General features: G+C 33.9%; 1 long non-coding RNA gene across 1 annotated transcript in view; it reads left to right on the top strand.

Moving 5' to 3' along the window:
- The window catches only part of LOC130216957 (uncharacterized), a 36,824-nt gene extending 16,756 nt beyond the window's left edge, over nucleotides 1-20,068 (top strand). Inside the window, exon 2 of the long non-coding RNA XR_008835846.1 lies at nucleotides 19,467-20,068. This is a non-coding gene — a long non-coding RNA (uncharacterized LOC130216957). The remainder of the gene's footprint in view (nucleotides 1-19,466) is intronic.
- Nucleotides 20,069-26,980: the final 6,912 nt, after the last annotated feature.

Raw genomic sequence — 26,980 nt, 5'->3', positions numbered from 1 at the left:
AACCAAACATTATTATATAACAGTATTATTATTATTCATTACTTTTCATTCATGTTTTAATATATTTTTAAATAACAGAAAGTTATTTAAACATGAATAAAACAGAATTTGAGAAGAAACCCATTGTAACGTTTTATTCCATTAAATAGGTTTCATGATTTCGATTATTTGATCACGCTTTTTGGTTACTTAGTCTAATGCAAAAAAAAAAAAAAAAAAGCAAAATAGTTCAGGGAGTTACGAGTGTCACATGATCTTTCAGAAATCATTGTAATATGCTGATTTACTGCCTAGGAAACATTTATTTTTAATCTAAATAAAAAAGTTTCGCAGCTTTATATTCTTGGGGATTTACATAATATATTTTCAGAATTGTTGATAGATTTTTTATCAATTTAAAAATGATTATTATTTGATTATTATTTTAAAACATTTGTTTCTTAAAAGTGTGCACTGATATATGCTGTATTTGGACTTTACTGAATATCGAACTTCATAATTTTACACAAACAAGGATAGATGAAGTGGGAGAATTATTTAATCTATCATCATGTATAAGATGAAACAAACTAAAACAATTTTGCAATTTGTAATGTAGGCTGTGCAAACACTAAACTTTGCTTTTGTCAACATTGAATGTGTTCTGTTAAGTCTGTTACAAAAATAATAATAATAACTTATTTGGAATACGTGCTATAAATATATTTACTGTCATTTTTAATCAATTTAATGCATCCTAATTCATTAAATTGAGATAAATTAAATAATTCTCCTACTTCATCTATCCTTGTTTGTCTGTGTAAAATTATGAAGATAGATACAGTCAATTCCAAATACAGCCTATATCAATGCACACTTCGAAAAAATGAAACTTTTAAAATCGCCACAATCTAAATTTAAATGAGAAGATGAGTTGACACTTAAAAGAGCATTTTCAGTCTGTAGTTCAGCAACATTGGGTTTTTAAGAGCTGGAGTACAGGTCTGTTCTCAGGACACCCTGGTAGATCAGTGTTTGATCCGAATCTCTCATTCCCTCAGCTGACCTTCATGTCCTGTGCTGCCGCTGGGTCACATCAAGCTGTCAATCAAACTCTGTGCCAGTGTGTCAGTGCCCTCTTTTTGGGAACTTGCGTGACATCTTTTAAAATCATATACAGTACTGTGCAAAGGTCTTAGGCCCAAAAAAAATGTTTGAATTCGTTTATTTCTATATTTTTCTGTCTCATGTCAGTTAAATATCAATTTACATTTCCAAACATTATTTTTGTAGCTTGTAATACAGGCTGTGCAAACACTAAACTTGACGTTGTAACACAAGAGTCAAGGACAACAAAGGTGAGGATCCACATGCTGTTTATAAAGAGTAGTCAGACAGGCAAGGGTCAAAACAGATACAAACTAGAGCATATAAAATAAAATCTAATAGTATTATAATAATGTAATGTTATGCAATAATAATATTATACAATAAAATATTATTATTACTACATCTGCACAAATTTGTCCACAACCCCCAATCATGGAGCAGTCCAGCAGTCAAAATCAAATCATTCAAAATGTAGAGATTGCATTAAGATAAAATGTAGAAAAGAAGTTTGAGTGATATATAAAAACACCTAAATAAGTAAAAAGTTTCAGTTACAGCTGTGTATCTGTGTGTGTGTGTCATCAGGGAAAACTAGAACAGGTGTGTGTGAGGTGCATGACAGAATCTGTAGTCCATTCGGTGGCAGATTTGTAGTTCTCCAGCAATCTGCAGTAGCTAGAACTCTGCTAAACTAGAATTACCAAAACTATATATATAAAAGTTTAATTAAAATGTGCTCACAAAGTAACAGTTAAACTAAAACTAACAAAACCAGTAATGAATGAAACAGTCTAGATCTAAACTGAAATTTCAACAAATAAAAAAATAAATGAAAAAAAAAGTATATTAAAAAGTATTGAAATAAAAACTAAATTTAAGAATGCAAAACTATAATAACCTTGGTGTACATAACATACACATTTGGTGTAAATTAACCATTTCTTTATTTTTTTTTACTATAATTTAAATGTATTTTTTGTTACAATGTTAAATAAATAAAATAAATAAAATAAATAAATAAAATAAAATAAATAAAATAAAATAAAATAAATAAAATAAAATAAATAAATAAATAAATAAAATAAATAAATAAAATAAAATAAAATAAAATAAAATAAAATAAATAAATAAAATAAAATTCGCATAGTTTATATATCAAAATTGCTGGCAGGCATGTTTAGAACAAAATTATTGGAATTATTCTTCAGACTAGGTTTTACCCCTACATTTAGCATGATTACTTATTCAGTCTTAGAAATAAGCGCACAAAAGCTGTCAATGGGGCAATGCCTTTTCAGAAGGCACATGTTTGTACCTAACATATCCACAATGGTAAGTTATTATAAGGTACATTTTCATACTTTTAACGTAGTATTATGCACTGTACCTTTAAAGAGCAAACGTGGACCTGTCAGGTACAAAAAATATACCTTTTAAACAGGTATTGCCCCAGTGACAGACGTTGTGCCTTCTATACTAAGAGTGTTCTTTTATATTTATCTTTGATATAACACAAACAAGTCAGAATGAGTATATTGGTTCATTTTAAATGAATACATTTTAAACTGAATGCCAAGACATTGATACAGTATTCACTAATACTTGTAATTGGCTAATAATTCAACACTTTAACATCATAATTTCATTGCGCTACAATTTGCTGCCTCGCAAAATTTCACAACAGTGTCAGTGAATATTTCCACAAGGCACCAATTTAAAACTATTAAATCAATTATGAAGGTCATTATCCGGCTGAAATGGACTATAAACGAACAAAAGGTTGAATAATCCTTTTTAAAAGAACAAATCAAGCTTTAAAATCTTTTTCAAATGCCAATGTCCTGTCAATGGATGCATAACAGCAGATCTCTGTGAACCGGAACAATTCCTCTGCACACACACACACACACACACACACACACACGCACACCTTGCTTCAGTGGCACTCGTATGAAACACTCGAACCGAGGATCAATGCCTTGGTAATTTGTTTCAATCAATTAAAGCGACATCTGCTAGCATTTAAACCCCAATAACAGTCAAGCTTATCTGGAACATGCTCTCACTGCAGAAAAACAGAGGAGGAAACAACCTAGAGACATGTTCAAATGTCCTGCGAATATAATTATGGGATATCCCAGTACAGCTGAGTATTGCAGATGGATGTATTATTATGGGTGGCAATTTTTTTTGTTGAGATAAGGACATTTTGTCTTATATGACATCAAAATAAATTTTGTTGGAAGAGCTCAAAATAAAATAAAATAAAATAAAATAAAATAAAATAAAATAAAATAAAATAAAATAAAATAAAATAAAATAAAATAAAATTAAAAAATTAAAAATAATATAAAATAAACTATAACGAAATAAAATAAAAACATTTTAATAAATATTTTAATTTTTTTTTTTTTAATTTTGATCTTGATTTACAGAAAACATCCTCCAAAAACATCATTAAATATAACAGTAATTTACATCCTAAAAAATCTTCTCAGAAAGGATATGTTGATATTCCTTTAACAAAAATGGACAGCTAAGGGAAAAAATTAAGGAACCACTTGAAAAATTATACATTTATTTTGATTTATTCCAAATATTATTGAATAAAATGTTAATATTTTCTATAAATATTGTAATTTATTATATTATATTTTATATTTATTACATTAATATTTTGTATTTTATTGTCATTTAGCATTGTATTTTCATTTAGAGACAAACATTTAGAAATGTTTCTAAATGCTTGTATTCTTCAAATCTGCGTCAGGATCTTCCCAAACACCCTGATACCAAATGGATGTTCTTCCTAAATATTTGCATGGTGGATAATTAAAATTCACTGAAGCTGTAAACCAGGAGGAAGTAATTAAAAGAACAAGAGCGCTCCGACGCAAAGCTTCATTCCATCCATGGCAAGAAAAACATTAATATACTTCCTGTATATATATATATATATATATATATATATATATATATATATATATATATATATATATATATATATATTTTTTTTTTTTTTTTTTTCTCTCTCTCTGATATGAAGAGGGAGTTGTTCACTGCTGCAAACTGCAGCAAAGTGCATGCAGCAAAGTGTCTGACGCTCAGCCCGAGGCTTCCTCTGCTTAATTGAAACAAGTTCATATTGCACAGCTACTGCTGTTTCATTACTAACATTAACTACACTGTTATTACATAGTAATAACTATGTAATCGTCATGCTAATGTGAGAAGCGGCACTGCAGGCTGTAGTGGGTGTGTGTGAGGATGATAAAAGTCTCCTGCAGTGCTCTATCTTTCCTCTCTCAGGACAAACACACTACCTGAGAGTCCAGCGCTCATTCAGCACAACTTCCTAAATCCAAACGCTATTGCAGTGACATTTACAGGCAGAATAAGAAGGAATATGTGGTAATAAGTATGAAGAGACACTAAAATCAGGTGTGGAGGAATAAAAAGAGTATTTTTGTAACATTAACACAAACCCCAATAAATCTTAAGAGCATATCTCAGTATTATATCATTTTTATTCAAACATTTCCTCATTTGAACTAATAGTTTGGACCTTATAATACTTGTGTATACAAGAGATTCTTTTTTTATTATTTACTTTATTGTAATTTACAGTACAGTGTCTTTGGTATAAATGTTATACAGTTTGTACATATTTTATACATATCAAAATTAAGTAAAAAAACTAATCATAAGCAAGTTATACACTACCTAACAAGGTCTTGTGGCCTATCCACTAAGTTTTAGGAACAACAAATAATAGCTTGACTTCTAGTTGATCATTTGGCTTCTAGATTACGCTTATTTTACCAAAATAAAACATTATAATGCCTTGATTTTTAATTATTTAATTGAAACAGTCTAATTTAGGTTAGATAAAATTCCTGTCACTTAACAGAAATAATGTACAGTATAGAATATAAAGTCATGGTGCAGTGAAAAAAAGAATTAATATTGTGTATGACTCCAATGAGCATGAACGACTGCATCCATACATATCTGCAATGACTCAAATCACTTATTAATAAAGTCATCTGGTCATCAATGACAAAGAAAGCATTCTTGCAGTTCATCAAGATTCTTTTTCTTTAATGCCTCCTCCTTCATCTTACACCAGACATGTTCAATAATGTTCATTGTCTGGTGACTGGGCTGGTGAATGCTGAAGCACCTTCTTTGCTTTCAGGAACTTTGATGTGGAGGCTGAAGTATGAGGAGGAGCGCTATCTTGCTAAAGAATTTGCCCTCTCCTGTGGTTTGTAATGTAATGGGCACCACAAATGTCTTGATACCTCAGGCTGTTGATATTACCATCAACTTTGCAGATCTCTTACATGCCCCCATAATGAATGTAACCCCAAACCATGATTTTTCCTTGACCAAACTTGACTGATTTCTGTGAGAATCTTGGGTCCATGCAGGTTTCAATAGGTCTTCTACAGTATTTGTGATGATTGAGATGCAGTTCAACAGATGAATCATTAGATCTTAAATCTACCTTCTGCCACTTTTCCAAATGATCAACTAGAACTCAAACTATTTGTTGCTCTTACAACTGACATCGATAACAAGACTTTTGTCAGGTAGTGTAATGTAAATGTAGATTTACATGCTTTTTTATATCTACTAAAAGTTTTGGTTTATTGTATGTAACTGTGGATATTAGTTGCACAGTTTTTACTATATTACATACAGATATGGTAACAAGGACATTGTAAAATAAATGGTTACACTTATTTTAAAGTGTTCTTGTTAGTGTAATTAATAGTTTAACTGATGAACACACTTGATTGGTTAGAGTTAATTGTTATCATTAGTTCACCAAAAAAAAGAAAAAGAAAGTTACTCATTATTTAATCTTCTGTTAAACACAAAATAAGGTACTTTGAAGAATGTTGGATACCAGTAGCCAATGACACCCAAAAAAATTTTTTTCTTGTACCATAGACATCAACGGCTACTGGTTTCCAACATTCTTCTAAATATCTTCCTTTGTGTTCAACAAGAGGAAACAAATTTCGATGAGTAGATTTCTGTCCTTTTTGTTGGTGAACTATTTAGTTTAATAACCCTCAATTACTGAAGCATTTAACTTTGTTGTAGGGTATATTGCAATATTGCAAATCTATATATGTATACTGCAATCAGTATACAGTAATGGGTCACTGGAGCAGGATGTGAACAGACACTATACTCACGTACATCCAGAGCCTCCATGATCACACGGGCCTTTAAGTGCACATATATTTAAGAGACTAGAGCCTAGTTAACATTCAGAGGCGCCGCACAAGAGCTGAGAACATTGGAAATGGAAAGAAATGAGGAGATTGAGTGATAGAAAGCACAGTAATGAGGAAGGACATTGGGGAAGATGAACCTAAAGAAGTTTCAGGATAAAGAGTTCCACGCAGATCTGTAAATTCATCATATGCATTGCGGAGGTTCACTGTGACATTACACCGGCCTCATTGCATTTACAATAGAGCTGAAAATAGAGCCGTAATCGCAAGACCTTGTGTGTGAATTACCATACAGTGTAGAACATATTGGAGGAAAATAAATCTGATTCTTTTCAATATGTCATTTGCAAAATGCAATATGAAAAGGGTAAAAGAAAAATCTGCATGGACTTACGAGGAAACAACAACATGAATAGTTGTAGAATCATCAATCTGTGAAAGAATAATCACAATTTAAACTTAAATTCAATTGAAAAACTATTTTTGAAACAAAAACTAAAAGAAAAAATATTTAATTGTCAACATGTGAAAATTAAAGCAAAAATGTGAAATTCGATCGATTTTATTTCTCAGTCAAGCTTTGTTTGCCTAATAGTACAATAAAATAAAGTAAATTCAAATCTCATACATAAAAAATATTATTATCAAATTCAGTTGAGATCAGAATTATTAGCCCCCCTGAGTTATTAGCCCCCCCTGCTTATTTTTTTCCACATTTTCTGTTTAATGGAGAGAAGATTTTTTTTCAACACCTTTCTAAACTTAAGAGTTTTAATAACTCATTTCTAATAACTGATTTATTTTATCTTTGCCATGATGACAGTAAATAATATTTTACTAGATATTTTCAAGACACTTCTATACAGCTTAAAGTGACATTTAAAGGCTTAACTAGGTTAATTAGGTTAATTAGGCAGGATAGGGTAATTAGGCAAGTTATTGTATAATGATGGTTTGTTCTGTAGACTATCGAAAAATATATAGCTTAAAGGGGCTAATAATATTGACCTTAAAATGTTTTTTAAAAAATTAAAAACTGCTTTTATTCTAGCCGAAATAAAACAAATAAGACTTTCTCCAGAAGAAAAAATATTATCAGACATATTGTGAAAATGTCCTTGCTCTGTTAAACATCATTTGGAAAATATTTAAAAGAGAAACAAAATTCAAAGGGGGGCTAATAATTCTGAATTCAACTGTGTAAAAAGCTCAATATTATTACAAAAGAAATATTATTTAATTTTAATTCCCATAAGATATGTAAAATTATACACAGTATGTAACAATTATAAAATAAATAATACATTTATACACAACTTCCCAAGTTAGTTTGTGCAAAAAATGTGAAATTAAAAAAAAAAACATAAGTTAGCCTAATAATGACTCTCATTATATAGTAAAATAAAACATATCAAAATTATAAAAGCACTATTCTGCTAATTAAAAGCATTTTCAAAGTACTAAATTGTTTTACTAAAATTTTGTTAAGTGGTTGCAAACTATTTATTTGGGCAGAATTGAAACAAAAGTTAAACATTACTAAATGCAATTTGTTTGTTCAAATTCAGCCCATATAAATTGTTTGCATCCTTAAAAAAAACTTAGTAAATACAATAAATCCTTTTTTAGTGCAACTATTTACAACAATCACAATATTTGTAAGTGCTTTCTCCAGACAGTATATAATGCAGCGATTTCTTTGCAAACATGCTCCACAACATTTCAGATAACAATGTGCTATTTATCATTTTATTTTAGAGAACAGTCTTTATTTATGGAACACAAAAACACCATATTCAAACTACCTCTTTGATTTCATCCATTTTCTTTAATATTTTTTTCAGTGTGATAGTTTAGTTTTTGATCAACGGAAATGTACTTCATTGCACTTTTTTCCATCTTTGAAGTCATCATTGCAGGTTGTCACTTTGTTTACCTTTCTTGTTTGACAATAATAATTATTTTTGTGTGTATCTGTGTGTTTGAGAGAGAGAGAGAGAGAGAAAGAGAGAGAGAGAAAGAGAGAGAGAGAGAGAGCGAGCGAGCATGTGTGCGTGTATGTCGCCATGAGCATCAAGAATATGAGTACATTCATAAATAGTTTATGAATTTACTTAGAACTGAATAAGCCAATTTATGCAAGAATGTTCATAGCATACAGTATATTTACCCAGGAATCTGTTCAGCTTGTGTCTCATGAATAAGACTAATGTTAAAGGTAAAAATATGCAGTACAATATGGTATAAAAACTAGATATTTTACTAACACTTATATTAAAATATTATAACCGTGCTTCCAAAGTTGACTGATTTCATTAAGAATTGCAAACTTTTTTTTACATTATAAATTTTCTAAAACATGATGTTTAAAATGGGCCATTATTTAATAAAATATGCACTGGCATACATACATTACAGTAGATTTAGTCAGGTTCAAAAGTCCTGTTACAGCTTTACAGAGATGTTAAAGGATTTTATAGGGAGTATTTTGGAAATCTCTTTTTTATCAGAATAATTCAGAAACTACTGCAAACCAGCAGATAATAATTACAATGTTTTGTAGCAAGGATGTAGAATTAGCATGGACAGAGGGGACGTGTCCCCACCAATATCCACCAATTACTAAAAATGTCCCTACCAGTAATCGAATCGACTTCAAGTGATCCTCGTCAACTCTGAACTTACACGTGCACCAAGTCAAGTTCACAACTAGTTCACCGTATTATTATTATTAATTAAGGCAGTGCAATTAATTACATTTCAGTTTTGATTTTGGCCTCCATGATTATGAAAAAACGATAATCAGGATAAAACAGTTAAATTGCGTCACACACATCTCTAAATTTCTCTACACTGATACCTCCCCAAAAGCCAGACTGCCAAAAAATCTTGTAAATTCACTTCTGCAGCATGGAACGCGATTGTTATTGGTATTTTAAGTGTTTATTTTATATTATTAAGTACTTTAATCATGTTTTCTTAAAGCGCAAAACAGAATTAGAGCTGTTCAATGCTTGCGCTCTAGGTATGTATTTCCCCACCAATGTCAAGAGTGAATCTACGCCCTTGTTTTGTAGTGTACAATGTGTTGTATAAAATCAGTCAAATAACATCCTTCAGTAAAAATAATCAGAATACAGATATGGATCAAACTGTGCAGGTTGGTTTACAGTAAGTGCCACTGAAGTAGAGATGTATGTATTAATACAGTATATATATTAAAAAATCAGCGTTTAAAAAAATTTACTTGAAATCCACAGCCACAAATTGATAAAGTGCACCACAATCATGGATGTTTTCTTTACATTCTACTGAAAAAAACACTTTAGTAAAATTCAAAAATCTCCAAAGCTTAAATTCGACAGCTATATCAGTAATATCAGTATTTTTGCCTGCAGTGTTTTGCCTTAAGCGTGTGCTTCTATGTGATTCAAACATGACACATACTGTATCCTCAGCTGTTTGTGTGTGAGTGGGTTTAAACATACACAGCTTAGCCCTCATCTGTTCACTATAGGCCCCTGTATGGCCTCAGTCAGGCTGTCACTGTTTGAGGTGGACACACACACATTTAACTAGTCTCTCTAACAGCAGGGTTTTGTCTTTGAAACCAGAGCAGACACTACACAGTTGCGCTACAGTACAAATCGTTTCTGCCAGATCACTTTTCCACTTCACTTCCTCTCCATCTTTTTTCTTTTCTTCACCTTTTTATTGTTCTGTCCTTCACTGGTGCACTTTTATTGCGAGTGAGTGAGAGAAAGTGTGTAACTAAACTCTTGTGGCGTTTCCACAATGCTTGTAAGTGGTGCTTCTGTAAGTCACTACTAATGAAGGGGTGTGAATGTGAAGAAAGGAGAGTTAGAGAATAAATGCGTTTTGAGGTTAAATAATTTAGAAAAAAAAAAGAGTTTAACATTAAAGTAGCAGCTATTTGTAATGTTAAAATATTACAATTTCAAATAAATAAGAATGATTTCTAGAGGATAGTGTGACACTGAAGACTGGGAGTAATGATGCTAAAAATGCAGCTTTGCATCACAGGAATAAATTGCTTTTAAAATGCCTAAAAACAGAAGAGTTGTTTTAAATTGCAATGAAGTTACTGTTTATACTGTATCTTTAAACAAATAACTGCTCTGTGAGCAAAAATAGATCTCTCTCAAGTTAAAAAAAGGAAGAGGAAAGAGAAAAATTTATTTTTACTGACATTAACGTTTAGAATAGTGTACATTCCATTTAAATAGGAGCATGACTTGTTTTGGTTTTTTTAATGCTATAGGATATTAATACAGCTGTTATTCATGATTTACTATTGTACATGGTCAAAAAAGAGGCACAAAATTCTATGACTGGGATTATATTCAGAAAACAAAAATGTACTGTCTTTCTATTAATATGCACAGAGTAATATGTTAATTTACTCATTATACTTACTCTCAAGATGTTCAAACCCCGTGATTTTGTCTCTTTAAATGAACACAAAAGAAGATATTTCGAAGAATGTTGGTATGGATTTTATCCACTGACTTCCATGAAGGAAAAAAAAAACAACATAAAACTCAAAGGCTATAATAAACTGTCCGGTTTATGACATTCTTTAAATTATCTTCCAATGTTCAAAGTTCAAATCCAGTGGATTAAATTTTCTCTAAATTATGCAGCCTTCAATATTACACCTTTTGAAGAGGTATCATCCCAGACAGTGACCTCTCTTATCTCTTAAGCTTCCATACCTATCTGTCAGAGAGTGGAATAAGTAGCAGTGTTAAGATTCCTGTTTTAAGAAACCATTTGATTGGACAAAAATCTGCTTAGTGCATGATGAGTCATCACATTTTATTTCTGTTTTGCCTAAAGTGTCCAACAAAATTTTAAATATGGATTCAACAATATTTTTTAATTATTATTTCGTTGGAAAACACTTGCAGTCATGCTTACATTACTGATTTTAGATGATAATTATGTGCATCAATTTGTACATATGCTGTATGAACACAATTCAAACAAACTACTAGCCTGTTATCATGTTACGTAGCCTATCACAACAGCACCTCATTTCCTTACTATACATCGGGAGAGTAAAATCCTTAGATGAAGCGTAAACATCACAGAAAGGGGAATAACTGCTGCGTTTACCAGTATTTACATTTTTCCCCCAACAACAGCTAAATCACTTTGTTTTGTTGTAGTGCTACATGTATAAATAACCTTTATTAACCAAGGGTTGCCACAGCAGAATGAACCACCAACTTATCCAGCATTTGATTTATGCAGCGGATGCCCTTCCAGCTGCAACCCAACATTGTGAAACACCCATACACTCTCGCATTCACACACATACACTACGGCCAATTCACCTGTACCGCATGTGTTTTGGACTGTGGGGTAAACCGGAGAATCCGCATGAAACATGCAAACTCCACACAGAAATGCCAACTGACCCATCCGAGACACAAACCAGCAACCTTCTTGCTGTGAGGAAGCTATTGATCATGCTATACCCACTGCGCCATCGTGATGCCCCGAAGCATTTATTATTTATCCTAAATTCTAGTCTAGATAGTGCCGTGGATGTTTACGTGTTTGTCAAATAACGAGTTGCTATGTTTTATCCCTATTTTAATATCTTCAATACATATCAGCCTTAAAAAAAATTTTCAAAATCATGTACGTGATTCGTATTCTTTCCGACAACAAAGCACTTCAATGTGGCAAGCTTGTAATCACAACTTCATAAGTGAGAAGTAGGAAACTTCTAAGAGCATATGACGGCAGCATAACTCTTCCACTGCCTCACTGAAATAGTTTGGATACTTTTTATGAAATCTGCACATTAGGACACACTCATTCGACATACAGCTTTTCACATGCTTAGTCTTTTTTCATGTCTTCTTTTATCAGCTTAAATAAATCTACAAAAAAGCACATTTCATACTTTAATCACATTATTCTATGATGCTCCTCTATCATAGTTATTGTAATATTATTTAAATACAGTTTATTAGCATTTTTAAGTGGCTTTTCTCTATTTTCAATGTTTATGCCATCTCTAAGCAGGATTAAACAGTATGTGTAAAGATACCTGCTGCTTAAGAAGTGCCCTTGTGCTATTTTTTTTTTTTTTTCAGTGTACAGTTTTTTTTCAGTGTTTTCAGTTTGGTAGTATACAACATCATAAGCAGATAGGAAAGAGTTTCCTACTGTTTGCCTGTCAGATTCTCATAGCATAACTTTTACATCATTGCTTTATTTTCCCTCTGGATCCTTTGGCATCCATGCATTTGTTTTTATTATTTTATCCTTTAACTTTTGAGTCATCTAAGATATTATTGAGGACATTAGGACATGAGAAGTTCCATTAGTACCTGTGGATGAATGGTACCAGTATGGCCGGCATCTATCAAGAACTTGCTTTTGCAGCCGTTTCTCCTCCTGCAGCTGTAAAGATTTTAATGCTGCTCCATTCCACATTCATGACTCCTCCTGGTGAAAAATGGTCAGACAATGTGATAAAAGAGAAAGAGAAAAGAGACAGCAAAAATACCAGTGCTGCAAATTAGAGCGGATAAGAACTTCCATGCAACCACATTTTAGATGCTGCAATTAGATGAAAATGTTACACCCTGGAGTAAAAGCCTCTATTAAACCAGATTACAGCAGCCCAAAGGTAATAAGAATTTTAGACCCCCTACAGTAACAGAGGAGCAAATGATCTAGGCGATTCCTACTGATCCAACATCTGCAGAGAGTGAGAAGTAAAAAGGAAATAAATAAATAACAATAAAATAAAATCTAAGCTGCTATCGATTTCCTTGAAAGGTGGTATCGTTAGATTAAAAGGTTGGGATTTAAACCCGCTTTAGGGATTACATCTTTCTGAAAATTAAATGAGAGATTTACAAAACAAAGATGCTATTAATCTTAGCTTAACCAAAATAGGATAAAACAATGTTTAATTAGATCGAACTGTCAAAGCTTATGGAGCTGTGCTTAGATGTGAAGTTTCTATTCAACGCTCTTGATTCTTCTAATAATAATTTAAAAAGAATAAAATGCCATGCAAGCTCATGATTGTTTCCCAGAATATTCAGAGAATGTTTATGAAGCACATATGTTTATGAATGTGGATTTGTGCAGTGATGTTTTTGCACTGCACCGTGTATAATTTTGATATATCAGTCAATATGGGAATTAGGCCACTTTCTGATTAAAGATCAACGCCTAAAGACCACAAGATTCAAAACTAAAAACGAAGTTCAACGAATGGTGAGTCACCCAATTTCTGACAAAGGCAAGTCAAAAAGCTGACTACGGTCTACTGTATTTGTAGCGGTCTGCTGCCTGGATCAGCCAATCAGAGCCAGAAATAGTGCTGAGTAAGGGCCTACGCTAGCGCTCACGTCCGAATGCAGAGGGAAGAGAGAAGCCAGCACTGCAAACACACTGCAGCATGCTCTGCACCTCTGCCTACATCCTCTGCCTAATCTGAGGGCACCTCCAAAACTCTAGCCCCAGGCTTTTGCGCAAAACTAGGCCCAAATCACAAACAATAAAGTTGGCAGTTATGATTGTGTGATTTATCTAATTTCTGAAAGTGGAAAATATAAACACAAACAGCTAAAATGCTGTTGTTAAAGTTTACACCAAACATACTGGTCAGTTCAGTGCGCTACTGCAAAGTGAATTAACTTAATTAGCAGGCAAGCTAATTAAAATGTCCACAGAGGTTTTGCTGTGGCATCCACAGCGTGTGTGCCTGATGGGGTCAGGCCTGCTAAATAACTCCATTACCACAAAATCCTCAGCTGCTGGCTTTTAAGAGCACTTGAGGAAGCACTGCCGCACACAGGGTGGACAGCGCAGTAAACCTTTTCAGCCATTTTCTGCTTTTTTTCTTTGTGTCTTTCTACAATCTAAATGAGAAAACTTTATTAATGAAATTGGAACGGCTTGTTAATCTCTGTCTTTTATTTTTAAGCCTCTAGTTTATAAGAATTTGTCAAATAAATAATAAGCTGGTAGCGACAGATGATCACACTTTTAAATGGTTACTTATTATTTCTTACTTTCATGTCATTCCAAACCCGTTTTTATTTTCTAAAACACACACACAAAAAAATTTTAATTACTAAATGTTTTTGTCTATATAATGGAAGTCAAAGATCACCAAAATTGATTGACTGCCAACATTCTTCAGAAAAAAAAAAAAAAAAATTATATATATATACATACATATATATATATATATATATATATATATATATATATATATATATATATATATATATATATATATATATATATATATATATTATGTTTCATCTTGCAGAAGATGCAGTCTTCAAATCTGACTCTTTAGCTATTAAATCGGTTAAAAACAAAACATGTAAAGTAACATTGATAATATAAACTCAAATTGGTGAGAGTACACCAGTTCAAGTTTTAGTATCACGATGGATAAACAATAGCTTTACACACAAACTGACTTTTTTTTGTAGCTGTTGTTCTGTACTTTATCATTCTGAGCATGAATCAGGTCTTCATCTTATCTTTGTTTTGGACAGTTGTGGAACATTATTGTCTGACTAAACTTTCAATTAGGCTCAGACTGAGAGCAAAAATATTTGTTGTTGTTATTGTTTTGTATATTTTTTCTTTTTTCTTTTTGTATGTTGCATATTAGGAATAAATCCAGATGGGCCTTTAAAAGTCTGTATTGCAGAAAAAAGAAATGGTGGCTTGAAATCTGATTCCTAACACACACAGATGCATCTTAGTCTGAAAGCTCTTAAGGTCTGAATTTTACAGTTTTCCCCCCTACATTTGATACACAATGATAACATTAAAACCTGTGATGGAAATGCTGTAAGTTTTCCTACACACAGAAAAGCTGGTCATAACAACAGAACAGAACAGAACATCACAATATACACCTGTCTCTGTTCAGCACTCCTCCACTGTGCAAGAATAATGCAGTGAAAAAGGAGTTCTGCACAGCAATTTGACAGGGCTCTTATTTGGAGAGCAAGATAATGCATCTCTATTGTCCCTGTGGCCCAAAGTCTTATCAAATATGTGAGTCTACTTAAGGTGGACAATTAACCTACAATTTTAATCACTTTTGAAGTCATTCAAAGCATTTTATTAAGTATATTTTATGAATTATACTATTCCGAAGCACAAAGAACACATTACGGGGTAAAGATCTGTATCTTAGCATAGAGTTTCTCGACATTTATGAGAATTTGGACTGAAAGCCTCTGCAGTGAGTAAACTTTTCAAGCACACTAAGATTAAACGAACCTTTTCTGAAGAACATGTTGTGTGGACAAATTACTGCTGCAAAGTATACTTCAGTTCTGAAAGCAAGTTTCATTTATTTCTCTAATTTTGACCTTCGCTGTAGATTGTTAACAAATCAACCCATGTAGATAACACCACAAATAACTGTCCAATAGTAAATGTTAATGTATTTACTAACATGTACAATACATCATAGTATTTATTCACATTTGTTAACCTTATTGAAAATACAGTTGTTCATAGTTAGTCTATGTTAAATCAAATTGCACTAACTAATGTTAACATGATGCACAACGTTGGATTTTAATAATTCATTGGTAATTATTTGAATAATAGATGCTGTACAAGATTATTCATATTCATTGTTCATAGCTCATGTTAGTACATTTTCTAATTACAGTAGGTTACTTTTTATTTTTAAATTATTAGTCAGCCTAAAAAAATCTGATCTGAGATCTTTTTTTTTAAATCTGAGTTATCTGCTGTCTGGCTTTCTTACCACAAGCAAACTGCTACAGAGTTCAATTTCAGTTAGGCAGGACAGGTCTTGGACTATTTTTTGCTCACACCTGCTATACTCATCTATGCCTAAATGAATAAAACTAATAAAGAAAATGCATGAGTTTTGAAGGAAATGATCCAAACAAGCCAAGTGTGTAAACGCCTTCAAGTGTACCTTGTCTTTCAAACTACACTTATATGTGTTTTTAAACAAGACGCATTAATAAATGGCATACATCACGTATGCTTTACACAAAACACACCCTGGCTGCTTTATAATAGGCTTATCAAAGTGTATCTGGATAAAGACACATTTATTTATTTACTTTAATCTACAAAACTATATATTAAACGATAAGCTACTGGTTATATAGTTTGTAGTTAATAATATATGTGACGATCATGTCTCTCCATATGCTTTCAATTATTCCTCTGTGTGCACAGACAACTGAAACGAACTCAGCTTTACACATAAAGCCCTTGTTGTTATTTAGATGCTAATATTAGCATTTAAATGTAGGCTTGCAAAGGAGGTTGTGAGTTTATAATTGCACACAAAAGCACAAGGAAAGTTCAAGTGAACAATCGTGCTGTGATTCTGCAATGGGGTCATGCATTGACTCTGTCCTGCCTTGTGTTCCACTTCCCGTTTTCCTGTCCTGCTCTTTTCTCTCACAGTGTCCTAACTAAGACTTGTTTTGTCTTTTGTCACACTAAAAAAATGTAGTTGAATTGTTAGGAGATGATGTTAAAATACACATAGTGTATGTGCGTATAATAACTGGTCATAATGAGACAGAAAAAAAATGCAATTACAATACCATGTGACAATCCACACAGCCCTATTTAGGGAAGCAGTAAGCTGTGAAACTGTGACCATCTTGATCTTCCATACGTCACTCGTCCTCAAATATGAATTGCAGAGAAGTGGAGAAAGAGTGGAAGTGAAGGGAGGGAGAAGTGTGTATGCATGTGTGTAATTTGTGGGTTGCTCTGAGGTATAAAGCTGGATGCTGGAAGAATGAAACAAATAGCCCATCATTATATATAGTATATTCATATATATAATGCCACCATTTCCTTGAGCCGGTTCAAGCACACACTTACAATGTGAATACTTTTTTCTTCAGGCTGTCTAGCGAGAATGGCAGCCAAGTTTCCTAATGGCAAAATTATTAGCTCATGCTAATTTAAAGACCCAGGAAAGGAGCCTGAAGGACAAACATAAAGAACCGAACACAATGAGTTGGCCTAAACTGCAACGAGCTGCCTTGTAAAAGCACAGACTTCAGACAGAATGAGAAAACAGACAGAGCGAGCTTAAAAGGCAACGAGGGAGAATGAGGCATTTAAAAAAAAGACAAAAGGACGAGTGGAAAATACGGGGGTAAATGGAAGTTAATTCCAGCAGTGTGTCGTCTTCGGGCTTCATTAGCTGTATTGACAGGCCTGTGATGAATTTATTTTCTTGAGATTGACCGCAGTCATCATTTACACGGTCATCGGTCCTCACTCCCTTTTTCAGCTCATTTCCTGCACTTTCTCAATGAGCGATGCATGCGGCTCTATTCTACATTCCTAAACCAGCTTTATCCTGATCCTGACTGCATTAATTCTTGTTTGCGTGTGTTGTCTAAACTGATACAGGCTGTAATCGAGTCTCTAAAACGCGAGTGTCAAACTCATTCTAGGTCCTGTGTTGAACTAAAACGCCCTTTTAGAACTGGCAGTTTGGATGGTGGCAGCACTAAATGGATGATCTAGTGTATTTAACTGCATTAGAAACCTTCAAACAAAATGCTAATAGAAATTAAAAGAGAAATACAATAGAAAAATCATGGTTTTTGACTAAACAATTTTTGCCATTCATATCTGTATGAATTCAAAATATGCTACAAAAGAGGAAAAAAAACTAAATTTGTATTCATGTACAGTGATATTGTATAGCATATTAGCTGTATCGAAGCATTGCATTACTAGTAGTGGTGGTTGTGGTAGTAATATTGTAGAATTATTTATTTATTTAGCTTTTTATATTTTATGCTTTTATTTTTAAGTTTTGCAATGAAATTCAATTAGATACTAAGGCGGCATTTCCGGATTTTTACAAATATTTTGTGTCTAATATTGTATGTTATTATTAAATATTTAAAATTATTAATATATTTTATTTTAAACTTTGTTTAAATAAATGGTTTCTTTAGACTTAAAATAACTCATTTTAGTTAACCGATACAGTGCTATTTTAGTATTGCTAATATTTAAAGAATTATATTTTATATTATATTTTGCTTAACAATTGTATATATTATTGTCACAAGGGAGACGCTGACAACAGAGGTGCGGATCCAAACGCAGGTTTATTAGAAAAGTCAGGCAAGCAACGGTCACAATCAGGAGCAAACAGATGCAGGCAAATCCAAAGTCGTGGTCATTAAACAGGCAAGCTGTCGGTCCAGGTGTCAAGGTATCAAAATGAGAAAACAAAGCAGAGATCAAACATAGAAGGACAAGACCAGGAAAACACGTTGAAGTGTTAACAAAGACAGATAAACAAGACTCAGTAATGATGTGTGTGTGTGTGTGTGTGTGCTGTTTTAATAGTCCCTGTAATTAGTTCATGAGCAGCTCCCCGGCATAAGTGTGTGTAATCAGCGGAATTTGGAACAGGTGCTTGTGAGTGGTGCATGACTGGAACTTGTTGTTCATGTAATGGCGGATTTGTAGTCCGTTAGCAATCTGCACAGGCTGGATTGTGAATATATATGTATTATTATTATTATATTATATTATACTAATTATATTATATGAATACATTTTACATTATATTTTACTTAATACATATTAGAATTATTAATAATAATAATTTTAATTAAGTGTTGCTTAATTAATATTTTAATAGTTAACATTTTAATTAAAACATAAATTATTAAATATTTCAATTAGCTTTTTTTAATAATTCCATTTAGTTACACTCCAAACACCTTTTTTTGCATCAATCCTATAACTGCATTGCTCTGGGATAGCGGTGTCACCCACAGATCCAGTTTCAGCTGAAAAGTGCAAATTTGTGCATGAGCGAGTGCTGAATTCCGCACCGCAGCACATATAGCTTTAAGATGGAGCCATAAAATACAAATTAAAGACTTCCCCTGACCTGCAGTATAGCTGTACTCAGTATTAGACACCCCTGCTCTACGCTTATTTCTGTGCAGTGGAGTACAAATCCGTGTTGCTTTATTTGCAAACATCAAGTAAATGTTTCATATTTTAAAGCAAAAACTCAATTCACTCAACTGTCTTGTTCTTCCTCTACAGGTTCTGCTCTTGTCCTGCATTTGGGATTCTGGTCTCCCCCTAAAATGCTTTGCTAAAGCTGGTAAAATGGAACCAAATCAACTGTTTTATGGATTTGGTCCCCTTCAACCAGCTGTAGCTGTGCATTGATCACCCCGTGGAGCTCTGATGAAGAAAGCACAATATTTGCTCTGTCTGGATCACAATGCAAGACCGGCTGTTGAATGAATGTCCCTTTAAGCACTAATATCATGATTAAACACTCTTTGTCCTCTTAAGACCCAGGTGAGTATTATATATGTCATGTCACATTTTTTATTTATGAGCTATAATTGTTGATTATGTATTCAAGCCAAATCACTATCATTGAAAAGAGGCTCTGGGCTCTTTATGGCCTGCCATTGATTTCTTGTCTCTGGGCTGAAAGAGTGAGAGCGGGGGATGAGCCAGGTTGGATGGATGTAGGGAACGAAGGAGGGGTGTGTGCGTGCGTGTGTGTGTCAAAGCTGTTGAATAAGTAAAACAGTCGTTCCTTTTCTCTCTCTCCCTCTCTTGCTTCTACACTTGTCGTGATTCTTAATGCACATGCTTGATCAATAAAAGCTCATCCTGAAGTTCATAAACTGCTGAAGTGGTTTTTGCTTTTGAAGTGAAACAGACTATTCAGCTGGAAATAATGTAGGGTGGGGACGTGATTTCATCCATTGGGATTTGATTGGACTGAAATGCACTGCACTATACGATATTATTGGCTAGTAGTGTTTCCTCTGTTCACATGGTCGAAAAATCAGCAGAAAAGTTTTTCAGGTGTGAAATATTATTGTTACAAACAACTTGTAATTTGATTTAGGTGCATTTTGAAGATTGAAATTAAGATACAGCAAAAGACGTGATTCTCATGCACAGCATATCTTGTCAGGGAAACATGGCTCTGTGATTACTAGCAAATATCCTCTAAAAGCCAGAGGGCACTCTCGAGCAGAAACTGCAAATATGTCACAAAGACGAGATACAGGAAATCAAACTGAGAAGATGATTGAACTGCTTTCATTGATTAAGAAATGACTAGTAAACACACAACTACAGAATCATCTCACTGATGGATTTATTTCAGACACTCGACTAAAGTTATGAGGTGAGTTTGGAGTAAAAATGCATGTTATTTAGCATTAATTAACATACTTTGTGTGTATTTGCTTTTTGAAATCCAGATAAATTGAAACAGACTATTTAATTGGAAATAATCTAGGGTGGGGACGTGATTTCATCCATTGAGATTTGATTGGACTGAAACGCACTACACTATATGATACAATATTATTGGCTATTAGTGTTTTGCTAAGTTCGAAAAATAATCAGAAAAGTAATTTCAGGTGGGACATTTTGTTGTTACTTTAACAAGTTGTTATTTGATTTATGTGCATTTTGATTACAAGACTGAAATTAAGATCGTGATGCAGCAAAAGTCATGATTCTCATGCACATCTTGTCAGGGAAACACAGCTCTGTGATTACTAGTAAATCTCCTCCAAACACCAGAGGGTGCTCTTGAACAGACACTGCAAATTTGTCACAATGAAGAGACACAGAAAATCAAACTGAGGAGAGGATTGAACTGCATTTACAGCCCATTCACACGGGGCGTCAGTGTCAACACTTCCAATTCACTTTGAACGGGTGACGTCCGGCGTTGCCGAACTGCATTGTGGACCCGTCTGCGCTGCTTCAGTGGTGTTGCTTGCTGCAGAAGTTTGGACTTTCTCAACATTTTAAGTGCCAGCAGAAGCGTCAGCCAATCAGATCACTTTATGCAAATACACCAGCTCAGACAGTAGACGATTGCGGAATAATTTCAATGGCTGACGCTACTATGACGATCGCGTCAGCCTCAACTTTAGACACACCCTCTGTCAAGCATTGACATCGGGCATTATAGGGTATTTGCAGAGCTAGTGTTGTTCCCATACTGATAAACTCCCGGTGACCTGTTATTGTGAGTTTTTTTCTATTTTATACGATTCCTTTTACAGCATCGATGTTGTAATGTAATTAAAATACAATCAGTTAAACAGACTTTGGCATTCATTTACTTGCTCAAGCGTAAAACGAGACAAAAAGCCGTTTACTAGCACGCGCCTGTCAGAATCGGCAGCTAGCGCAGAAGCTCCATTGAATATACTGGGGTAAAATAAATGCTCATATTATAAAGACATGGCAGGGAAAAAATGTAATTTAATGCAGTGCTTCATGTACAATCTGAGACCCACTTTATATCGGATATCACTCAGCCAGTAGAGATCGCTGATTTTTAAAGAAAATAGACCGTAAACACGCAGATTTTGCAATTGCAAACAGTTCACCGGAAGCGCTTAACCCAGGTTACTGGGAAATTAAAAGTCCTATTAGCATGCTTCGGCATATACTCTATTGATTAACAAATGACTAATAAACACACAACAACTACAGAATCGTCTTACTGAAGGATTTATTTCAGACACTCAACTAAAGTTATGAGGTGAGTTTGGGGTAAAACTGCATATTGTTTAGTACTAATTAGCATAATTGTGTGTATTTGCTTTTGAAGTGAAACAGACTATTCAATGATTTCATCCATTGGTATTTGATTACTGGACTAAAACGCACAACACTATATGATATGATATTATTGGCTATTAGTGTTTTGCCATGTTCATACGGTCAAAACATAATCAGACAAGCCATTTCAGGCAGGAAATTTTATTGTTAAATTAACAGGTTGTAATTTGATTTAGGTGCATTTTGATTATTCAATATTAAATCAAGATCACGATGCAGCAAAAGCTGCGATTCTCATATACATCTTGTCAGGGAAACACACCTCTGTGATTACTAGTAAATCTTCTCTGAAAGCCAGAGGGTGCTCTTGAGCAGAAACTGCAAATATGTCACAATGAAGAGACACAGGAAATCAAACTGAGCGGAGGATTCATCTGCTCTTATATATTAAACATGAATAATAAACACAAAACAACAGAATCCTGTCTTTGGGATTTTTTTCAGACACTCGACTGTTGGTTAAGAGGTGAGTTTGGGGTAAAAATACAAGTTATTAAATGTGGTATTTTCATGTACTTTCAGACAGAAGCAACAAAGAGCCATACTTCACTGAGAAACTGAATGAATCTGTATTTTTTTGTGTATCTTGTCAGTGAATTATGGATCTGTTTAGTAAACACTGCTCCATCTGAAAGCAGCTGCTGGAGATTTACTGCTGATTGCAGAACCAGCTTTACTGCAAAGATGCAGATGAAAATCACCTTTGATTAATTATGCTTCCCAACAAGTAGTGATGCTAAAAGGTCTTTTTTATAGGTGTAAATGTGTATTTTGTGTCAATGTTAAAGTATAATCTGCATTATTTTTAAAGGGTTATATGTAGAATTCATAAATACTTGTTATTACTGCAGCCAGGAATGTATTTAATACCTACAAAATGTGTACACATAATTGATACACACTCATGTGAAAAAAAACTTTTTTGTTCTAGATTAGATGCCGTTAAAAAAACAGCAATAAAAAAGGCATTTGGTCATATTTAGATATGCTTGCACCAGCATTGCAATTCATCAGCATCATGTTGACAAATGAGGTCAATAACAGTACAATGTCAAGTATTGTTAAGCATATCTGAGAGCATAGATCTGCTAATGTGGAACTATAGTTTAAATTAACTGCTTTGTTTTGCATAACTAATTGACTTCAAAGTACAAATTGGCTCTTGTGCACCATCCTGCAAATTGTATAAGCATTAACTAAAAAGGCTTAACATAAAAATTTGCCTAGAGGCTTCCATAGGCAGTCTGAGAGAAACGTATAACACCAGATGTTCCAAGCTAGCATTTTTGTGCATTTAAAAGAAGTCTAATAGACGTCCAAAAGTAGATAACTTGGCTAAAACAAGACTAAACTTAGGCTGTCAGTAAAAATCTAATAGATGTCTAAAATCCCAAAAGTAGGAATGAAAGACAACAGTCTGTCTATTTAATGACTAGTCTGGTTTTGGGCTATTCTTAGACATCTATTGGATTTTCACTGACAGCCCAAATTTAACTAAGCCATCTTTGCCTATTATATGTCTATAAACACAAAACTGCACGGTGGGGTTAACACAATAATAATAAAAAGTGATTAATACATGTGTAAAAAGCATAGTATGCACTTCTTCTGTATGTTTTCTGACATTTTTATTTTTTTCATCGCACAAAAAATACCAAATAATTTTTACAACAATTAACAATTAACAATTTTTTTTCCTGAAGTCATGTGATTCTCACAGGCCTACAGCATTATCAAGTAATCTCTACTATGAGCTGTTCAGTTGTGTTAATAGTAATAAAATGTCTGGATGATAGGCTGGATGAAAGACTGGATGATATCCCTTGATGGATGACTTAACAGATTTATAACATTCCTTTAGTATATTTCTTTTTTATCACATACTAAAAAGAGGCCTTTATAGAATAACCACAGTATGTGCTGCAATCAAAGAGAAATTGACACACTTCGAAGGACAAGCTGGAAAAGATCAAGAACAAGACTGGTTGCTTTGGGAGATTTTACAAACAAAACTACATAAGCAAACACTGCATGGCACTGTTGCATCACATTATTTATATGTATATATAGTATATATACACACACAATGCCATTTACACTTATAAATATACCAAATTTTTACTGTTCAGATGTACTACTCTTTCATTATGTTTGTGGCTGTTTTTACCACATTGACAAGAATGCATGATTATACACTCACCGGCCACTTTATTAGGTACACCTTAGTACTGGATTGAACCCCGATTTGCCTTTAATACTGCCTTAATCCTTCATGCCATAGACTTAAAAATGTACTGGAAATATTCCTCAGAGATTTTGTTCCATATTGACAGGAGAGCATCACGCAGTTGCTGCAGATTTGTTGGCTGAACATCTATTATGCGAATCTCCTGTTCAGTTACTGTTGCCTTTCTATCAGCTCAAACCAGTCTGGCCATTTTCCTCTGACCTTTGGCATCAACAAGGCATTTGCGCCCACAGAACTGTCGCTCACTGGATATTTTCTCCTTTTTGGACCATTCTCTGTAAACCCCAGAAATGGTTGTGCGTAAAAATCCCAGTAGATCAGTAGTTTCTGAAATACCAGCCCATCTGGCACCAACAACCATGCCATGTTTAAAGTCACTTAAATCACCTTTCTTCCCCATTCTGATGCTCGGTTTAAACTGCAGCAGATCGTCTTGACCATGCGTAATGCATTGAGTTGCTGCCATGTGATTGGCTGATTGGAAATTTATGTTAACGTGCAGTTGGACAGGTGTACTTAAAAAGTGGCTGGTAAGTGTATAGTTTCATGGCTTTGCAATAAAAAATGGCATTATAATAAAAGTCAATGGGGCAAAAACAGCCACGAACATAATGAAAGGGTAGCAAATTTGCCCGGAGTGTATTATTGAATTTTTGAACAATTTCAAGACATTTTTTCTAAAATATGCATGAAAATAAGATTTGTCACCAAAAATTATTCTATTTGCTGAAGCACAGAAAAATTAAGACTCAAAATCACCCCAGAGTGGATAAAACATCCCTAACAGCACGCAAGGGTTAAACCGAAAAGGTTTATAGATGCTTTGATGAATAGAAACATTTACTTAGAAATTGTTTGGAACATTACCAAAGTATTTAATGCTACTCTTTGGTCAATTCAATGCATCCATGCTTTAATTAATTAGGTTTAAATTTGATACATTTTACAGTACAGTTTTATAGTAATCACCAAATCTTACTGACCTCAAACTTTTTTCAAACAGCAGTGTACATATACTAGCAGTTCCTTCATACTGTAAAAAAAGAGTAATAATTTAAAAGAGAATTTATTATTTTAAAGTTTAACCTCAAATATTGCCACCATAAGCAGGAGCCCTCTGGAGAATACATATGCCAGTGGTCTTTTTAATGCTTGAGAAATCAGGACAAGCAACAAAAACAAATAGATTGCTATATAGACTGCAGGTATCTCCTCTAGTTTATTCCTTTAATCCTAACCCTAATGCTATCCTACCAGTCTCCTTACAATATACTCAATATACTGACAGTTAGTTTTAGTAGCAAAGTTACTTGCAGTCAAAGGAACATCTAAATTACTCGTATATATTTCATAACATATTTTATTATTAGCATAATCAAAGTCATAAAGCCCAAAATAGCTCTCTTTAACCTCAGTATACAACCAGACACTACACTTACACACGCTCGCAAATGCAACAACTCAGCCATAATATAATATGATAAGGCCGTGCTGTGCAGAACATGGATTTATGTAGCGGATGACATTGAAGAAACCGGGAGCACTATGCCAAGCAACATAAAACAATAGCAGACATTTTAATATTGAGATTGAGCGGAAGGGCAGGGTGCAACGAGACATGGCGGAGAAAAACAAAAACGTCGGCACGGCAGACTGAAGAGTCCGGCCTAGCTACTCAGACCGTATTGATGTTTCAATATACACTCATCACCTGCATTACAGCATGGCCCAGTGCACTACGAGAGCAAACATACTGTATAAAAGACATGTTTACTGTCCCTCTGGGCTCACATATACCCCATTTCATAACTGGTTGTATGGAAAAACACACATTTAATTATTAAAGTAATGTTTTGGATTAGTGTCTCCTAGCAGAACTACAATAATAAAGCAGAGTTACAAACAACCTTTGAAATACTAATGTCCCTAACACTCATAACATCCTCTCTCTTAGATATATATACACTCACCAGTCACTTTATTAGGTACACCTGTCTAACTGCTCACTAACATAAATTTCTAATAGACAATCACATGGCAGCAACTCAATGTATTTAGGCATGTAGACAGGGTCAAGACGATCTGCTGCAGTTCAAATCGTGCAACAGAATGGGGAAGAAAGGTGCCACGACTTTGAACGTGGCATGGTTGTTGGTGCCAGACCAGCTGGTCTGAGTATTTCAGAAACGGCTAATCTACTGGGATTTTCATGCACAACCATCTCTAGGGTTTACAGAGAATGGTTTGAAAAAGAGAAAAATATTAGGCAAGCAGTTCTGTGGGCGTAAATACCTTGTTGATGCCAGAGGTCAGAAGGGAATGGCCATGGTTCCAGCTGATGGAAAGGCAACATTAACTCAAATAACCACTCATTACAACCAAGGTATGCAGAGTGGTATGTGCGGTTCTCTGAACGCACAACACGTTGAACCTTTAGGCAGATTTCTGCTGTGACATTCGGATGGTAGGGTGAGAATTTGGAATCAACAACATGAAAGCATAGATCCATCCTGCCTTGTATCCATTAGTACCAATTGAGCATTGTGTCTACGCCACAGCCTACCTGAGTATTGTTGCTGACCATGTCTATCTCTTTATGTCCACAGTGTAGCTATCTTCTGATTTCTACTTCCAGCAGGATTACGCGCCATGTCATAAAACGTGAATCATCTCAGACTGGTTTCTTGAGCAT

Source organism: Danio aesculapii, chromosome 23 (genome assembly GCF_903798145.1).
Source record: "Danio aesculapii chromosome 23, fDanAes4.1, whole genome shotgun sequence".
Taxonomy (NCBI): domain Eukaryota; kingdom Metazoa; phylum Chordata; class Actinopteri; order Cypriniformes; family Danionidae; genus Danio; species Danio aesculapii.
The sequence above is the reverse complement of the archived record's forward strand: the minus strand, read 5'-3'. Positions and strand labels throughout refer to the sequence as shown.